This window comes from Ananas comosus, linkage group 12 (assembly GCF_001540865.1).
Source record: "Ananas comosus cultivar F153 linkage group 12, ASM154086v1, whole genome shotgun sequence".
Taxonomy (NCBI): Eukaryota; Viridiplantae; Streptophyta; class Magnoliopsida; order Poales; family Bromeliaceae; genus Ananas; species Ananas comosus.
Window position 1 is genome coordinate 7,368,650 of NC_033632.1, and position 7,462 is coordinate 7,376,111.

Genomic DNA, 7,462 nt, shown 5'->3' on the forward strand with positions numbered 1-7,462 from the left:
TATCTTTTGCTTCTTGTTGAGATCAAAATCCTAGTTTTGATGTGGGATGAGATAGGGCACCCAAATTTGGGGCTTTTGGTCGGGAGGATTTCAAAGTGCAATTGACCCTCTAGAAACCTAATTGGGGGTATTTCCGACGCGTTGGTGCGCTCGGATTGATGTTACGAAAAGCCTATCTAAAGATATGTGCAAAATGGCCTAATAGGGCTTCGTTTTGCCGCAAGTGACGAACTAGGAGTTTAAAAATTCCAAGAAAATCATTGTAGCATCCTAGTACGCCTACGAGGTGGGTGGTGCTATCCAAACTTGTTGGAATTCCTTCTATGCCTAATGTGTCATTTAATTGAGCATATATTTATATTGTTGCATGCATTATAGGGTAGATGTGATGTCATATATGTGAATGTTGCATGATGTGAGTACACGTGCTATTCGAAATGATTGAGAACCTATTCAACCCTATATGTATGCATGAGATGTAATGTGAGCGCCCAATGAGATGAAAGAACAAAATGACACAATGAAACATAGATCGAGTGGCATTCTATAATGTAAAGTAATGTGACACTAGAGTTAGTGTGTGGCATCAAAGAGAAATGTGACGCAAAGAACAATGATAGATCGAGTGGCATTCTATAATGTAAAGTAATGTGACACTAGAGTTAGTGTGTGGCATCAAAGAGAAATGTGACGCAAAGAACAATGATAATGATTAGAGACAAGTAAAGAAAATGAAAGTGGCATAAAGAACGAGTAAAGATAAAGAACGATGATTGATAGAGTTAGCAAAACAAAATGATGTAAAGAACACTCGAGTTAGTGTAAAGACAATGATTGAACTATATATCCTTAGAGTTAAGAATCGATCATACTTGCTATGAGTTTCGTGCTCGAGGGCGGTCGCTCCCCCTCGAGCGATGCACTCTGGAGTTTTGCATCACGGGTTAGAGTCAACCCGAGGACGATCTTAGCAGGAGGCAGCTGAGGGCCCGCGATGATGGACTTAATGTGGGCAAGTTAATGCGGCGAAACCCCCGGGTTAGTCGTGAGATTAAAGAACAAAGAACAAAGATTAAAGAATAAAGAGTAAAGAACAAAGAACTTGCATACTTGCATGATTTACATTCAGCATATTTCTTGCTTTATTATTCAGGCATATTAGCATCATGATTATAGTTTGGTTACTATTCTGCTTATCCTTTCTATTATGTCTGAGTTAGTCCTAGTGGGAAAGTCGGTGAGATTGGGGCCGAACCCACTAGGAACTTCGTTGTAGTTCTCACTCAACTATTTCCACAGAGCCGGGACTGAGTGAGCCGGCGAGCGACCGCGGTAAAGGTATCACGCCATAGACAGCGACTACCGAGTCAGGTTACATTTTGTAGTAGCATTCCCCTACTTCATCTTTCGTATTTGATGAATTGAGATGTAAAAGAAAGAATGTAATGTTTATCTTGAGGAGAATGTGATGTAAAAAGAAATGATGGAAAGTATGTAAAGAACTATGAATGTACAAGTTAAATGCAATGTATGTGATCAAAAGAGAATCATAGTACTTGTGTAGATGTTTAGTTTCCTTTCTTTCACTCATGGCTATTGCTTACCCTCGTGTAAGCCGTTTGTGTATGTTTCCGCTAGTGCTTTTCTCTACTTGAAAAATGTACAGGTGATGAGCCTTGGGCGGACAGGAAAAACTCTGTCCGTTCGGCGTCTGTTTGACGTACCCGCGTCGGCCCAAATTGGTATCGGTCCAAGGGCGTGACAACTAAGTCATACTAAACATTCATTGTAAACATTTACAAATGTAAACTTGAATGCACCCTTACTGCATCATAAAAATAAACTTCAATAATCATAATGCTGCTAAAGCGCACCGTAAATACAGATGAACATACAATGAACTTGCGAAAATAATCCGAATCTGGATAACAACTCATATAAGATATAATCTGAGAAAAAGACATCACAGTAGATGGACACATTACATCAATAAAAAAAAAGACTAGAATCTTATCAACAACTCGCATTACACAAAAGACATCACGGTTATGATTAAGCAGAATACAAGATAACAAATATGCCTGAGCAACTCGACAACATCCAAGCAACTCAATCTTTACAAAGTCTACCACAACAACATTCAAGCAACTCATGAACATCCAAGCAACTCGCGAACATCTTTACAAAGTCTACCACGAAATATATATCTCAAACTGCACATGATTACACAGCATACTACAGTTCAATACAGTCACAAGCAACTCGACAACATCCAAGCAACTCAATCTTTACAAAGTCTACCACGACAACATCCAAGCAACTCGCAAACATCCTACCAAATCGCGAACATCTTTACAAAGTCTACCACGAAATATATATCTCAGACTGCACGTGATTTCACAGCATAATACAGTTCAATACAGTCACAAGCAACTCGACAACATCCAAGAAGCTCAATCTTTACAAAGCCTACCACAAAAACAGACAAGCAACTCACGAACATCCAAGCAAATCGCGAACATCTTTACAAAGTCTACCACGAAATATATATCTCAGATTGCACATGATTACACAACATAATACAGTTCAATACAGTCACAACTGCACAATCATATAACATTCACACATCATCTTTTGGGACAGCGGACTCAATCATAGAATTATAGGTCACACAGCATGGATCCTTTAATATCACACTGACCATATGCGCACGGAAACAGTGGGGGTTATTCTCATACAATAGTAGATCGGAGAGGTCGTTTCTTACGAGTTGTTCGGCAAAAAGGCATGTGTACATGCCACAATCAACTTCAGTGGAACCCTATTTTTGACATTCTTTACGAAATACAACGTCAAGAGCGCCGACGGGGATTTAGAGGATGTGCTCAAAATAGGACGAAAACCACGTCGCCTGTCCAAGAGAAAAAAGGTTAATAAATTAAAACGAGTGGATAGTAGATGTTACTGCCGAGTGAATAAATAACTAAAACACTTTGCCTACTGTCAAGAATAAATTAATACCAGCAGCTATGCCGCGTCCTTTGCCCCACTGTGACTCCACAATGAGTTCCAACTCTCAAAACGCCCTTCCTTCAAACCAATTGATAGTAAATGCCAATGCCAATTACTATGTACAGGAATAAGTACAAATATATTCTTACTGCAGGTATGTGCATTTATTTTTTCCAGAAAGTGTCTTATAGATGTGGATCCAAAAGCAACATCCCTAACAAAATCAGCAGTTAGTGCCTCATCCTTTCCAATTGCCTGCATCTTATTGAGTACGTGCATCTGCATAGAAAAATGAATCAAGTTAGCAAGATGCCTTACGAAAACTTGCGAAAAACTCAAATGCAATTATTTGGACGGTTAATATTTTCACAGATTATGGAATAGGACCTAATAAATAATGTTCAACAAATTGGGATTCGGACTTCAACAGATTTCTTATCTTCCATTTTAACTCATTTTTATATGTATTTTAGTTTGCATGATAGGGAAATAGAGAACAAGCAAGAAATAGAGAACAACTAATCTAATAGTGAAAGCATCAAACTCACCGCAACTTCACTTCGGCAGAAAATACCAGGTTGACTAAATTTATGTACACCAATGCAATCCAGCTTATCAATTATATAGAAATATACGTTAATCACCTAATAAGAAAGTCAACAAAACAAAGAAAATTAGAATAATATATATATATATATATATATATATATATATATATATATATATATATATATATATAACAAGCCACAAGCGCTAAGTACAATACATAATCTGTGGCAACACTAACCTCGTCGCGCGTCGGGCCTCCAAATAAGTAATCAAGGACTTGACCGCTAACAGAAGGCGAATCTAACCCTTTCATATCATCTTGTCATATGGATCCCCTATTAAAAAAATATATATATAATAATACGAAAGAAAAGAATTGCTAAATAGTTAAGCTCGAATATTTTGCCAAATATATTTAATGCTAACTAATCACTACATGTACATAAAGATTAATGAACTTTGTAATAGGTCGGGATATTAGAAAATTTATTGCATCCCGCTCATCTTTGGGAATATTATCTCTTCCGGGGTAGTTGCGACGACGCTCAATTATTAACCCAGGGGACTCAACCGGTGTAGTGACATCATCAACCTGAACAGCTGGTAATGCACTTTCTGAATGTCCAAGTTCATCTTTCATTTTCTATTATGAACCAAATCACGTGCAAAAGTCATATTTTATATGATATAAGTTTATTTACACTAAAATTAATCAAGTACATCATATATTACCATAAGGACCTCCGCAATGGTCCCTGACACAGTATCTGATGCCTTTTCACCAACTTTGGCCCCCCCGATCTTCAAAGGATGTCGCTGCTTTCTTCTATAATGCCGAGTCACACGACGTTCGCCCAGCGTCAAATCAGGGGACATTCTCTTCTATTTCCTTTCACGCCCTTTAAGTCGTTCAATTCTAGAAGGAATGTCCCTTATTACAGTATCGCCAACATCAACTCTATGTTGGCTGCTTTCTTCAACCGCTGTGCCTTGGCCACCTTGAGGTGGATCAACACCGGCTCCGGCTCCGCCTTCTGCAGCAACGGCTGTGGTGGCGCTGGATAGTTGCGCTTCCAGATTGGCATTTTTTTCTTTAACATCGCATTCTCCTCCTCCAAAAATTTATTCTGATCTTCTAGTTTATTTACAGTTTGCTCCAATTTAGTCAATAAGGAGCTAATATTATTGCTACTTTCACCGACAGCAGCTGTTCCCACGGGGACCGCTGCCTGTACGGTGCTTTGAGAGAAATGTACGAAAGGACAATATCAGAATTTGACAACACTAACCAAATAATATTTTCTGCTAACTAAATTCAGCAATACCTGCTCCGGCAGGCTGCCACGTAACGTACGGTTCAATATTAAGATATCATCAAGGCGGTACGTAAATGTGGGTACAACCTGCCATAAACATAAATCTATTTAATAAATATTATAAGAAAATTTAAAAAACTACATTCATTACATAAATAATTACCTCTGAAGAAGTATAGCTCTGCAGCTTTTTTAGTAGATTCTCGTAACTCCTATAGGCTGTTGAACCTTTTCATTTTCTCATCCGAGGGATAGCCTTGTCTCCGTCGGAATTACCCAACCCCTTTATATGCTCGTAAGCCGAACTCTGCACATTTATCATGATTTAACAATATTATTATCATAAAAATATGTGCAAAAGAAATTGTATTGACATACTAATTTATAATATTACTTACCAGAAATACTATTGTACAGCCGTCGATATAGCCGCCAACTCTTTCTTGGCCGCTATTTCGACACTCACACGTGGGGAGGCTCTGAAGATCGAATTTACAAGATAATTACATACAGCATGACCCCAGGCATATTCCCCTATTCTATGTACATCATCTATATATCTATATAGTGCCTTCGGCACATTGTAATGGCTGGTAGAAAAGAGGACGATCACAAATACGTATAATATAAATATACGCATAAAATCAGCTGCCATCTCCTCTCCATTCTGACGAGCAAGACTGTACAAAATATGTCGTAATTTTGACCTATCGGCACGCCAATAGTCACCATTGAAGTATTTATCAAGAGTGCTCGATTTTACACTCTTGTTCTGCCATTCTATTGGTTCCCACTGTGCTGGCAGCCTTACCAAAATGGAGATCTCTGGAATAAGGGGAAGAAAGGTTTCTCCAATTCTTATACCTCTTCTCTCTTCGTCCCAAAAACTGAGGAAGGAATCAACTAACACAAGATCTTGCTTAATTGGAGGCAAGTCGAGATAAGAAAAGAATGTAGTTTTCAGAAGTGACATCTGTTCATCGGACATAACATCACATAACACTGGGCCAGCTGTCTAAATTCTGCCCACAATCTTCGGCAACTCTGAAACACACATTGTGGTGTGCAGATGAACTGGGTAACATCTGCCCACAACAAGCTCGATAGTCGGCCTTTCAGCTTTGGATGGCCTGTCTGTTCTTTTCTCTGCAGAATGCGAAGATGTGCCTTGACTACAGAATGCGAAGATCTGCCCACAACAACCGGTGTAGTAAGATTGCTATGCATACATATGAGGGTAAGATACATGTTCGCAATAGAGTAAGAATGCAAACCTATTAAGAGTGTTCTATTAACCTTTACAAATGTTCTATTATGGCATAAAAGTGTTTACAAACCTAAAGCTGATAGGACTGTTCTATTACGCCTTAAAACTATTCTAGTATGCCATAAAAGAATAAGATTGCAACGCATACATGTTCGAAAGCATAAAAATGAAAAGAGTGATATACATGCAGTGTATAATAGAGTAAGATTGCAATGCATACATATGAGGGTAAGAGACATGTTCGCAATAGAGTAAGAATGCAAACCTATTAAGAGTGTTCTATTAACCTTTACAAGTGTTCTATTATGACATAAAAGTGTTCACAATCCTAAAGCTGATAGGACTATTCTATTACGCCCTAAAAATATTCTATTATGCCATAAGAGGGTAAGATTGCAACGCATATATATTCGGAAGCGTAAAAATGAAAAGAGTGGTATACATGCAGTGTATAATAGAGTAAGATTGCAATGCATACATATGAGGGTAAGATACATGTTCGCAATAGAGTAAGAATGCAAACCTATTAAGAATGTTCTATTAACATTTACAAGTGTTCTATTATGGCATAAAAGTGTTCACAATCCTAAAGCTGATAAGACTGTTCTATTACGCCCTAAAAATATTTTATTATGCCATAAGAGGGTAAGATTACAACGCATACATGTTCGGAAGCATTAGAATAATAAGAGTGTTCTATTAAGCTGTAAGAGACATTGTCAGGCATACATGTTCGCCAACAAATATTTTATAACAGTGTTCTACTAAGAGTGTTATTGTCACGCCCCGGGGTCCCTTTTAGGTTCAAAAGCACAGCGGAAAAATTAGCTATAAATTTTTTTTTTTGAAAACCTGACCCCAGAGTGCCAGATCCGCCACAAATACAGGGAATCCACTGTTCACACGGACAGAGTCTCCCCTGTATTTGCACGGCGTCGCACAAGTACAACAGAGTATAGATACACACACAACCACAACCAGATGAACAACAAGACAGATAACATTCATCCATTCCATTCACACACACAGATATAATACTTGAGTTATGAATAACATTCCACATCTATCAGTTAAAATGTTTCCCACCTGGAAACTGATTTTGAAATACTAAATCCATAAAACCACAGAAAAGTCAATTTGAAAACTGTTCCCCACACGNGCCTGAAATTTGACGTGTGCTTTTATAATTACATTACACACAGAAACATTGTCAACAAAGGGTTTAATTTCTATTAAAAAAAAATGACAGTTATTACAGTTATATTATCGCATACGAGTTTAAGATTGCAATGCATATATGTTCGCAAACACAAAAGTG

The 7,462-nt window shown here is 37.9% G+C and overlaps 1 long non-coding RNA gene across 8 annotated transcripts; it reads right to left on the bottom strand.

Moving 5' to 3' along the window:
- On the bottom strand, positions 2,363-7,001 carry LOC109718031. Of its 8 annotated transcripts, none has more exons than XR_002218351.1 (7): positions 5,276-7,001; positions 5,041-5,184; positions 4,887-4,964; positions 3,800-4,790; positions 3,561-3,656; positions 3,022-3,291; positions 2,363-2,911 (listed from the first exon to the last, which is right to left on the bottom strand). It is a non-coding gene; the product is annotated as an uncharacterized LOC109718031 (long non-coding RNA). The 8 variants fall into 8 exon arrangements; XR_002218352.1 differs by having other exon boundaries at positions 3,800-4,800; XR_002218355.1 differs by having other exon boundaries at positions 3,022-3,086; positions 3,162-3,291; positions 3,800-4,964.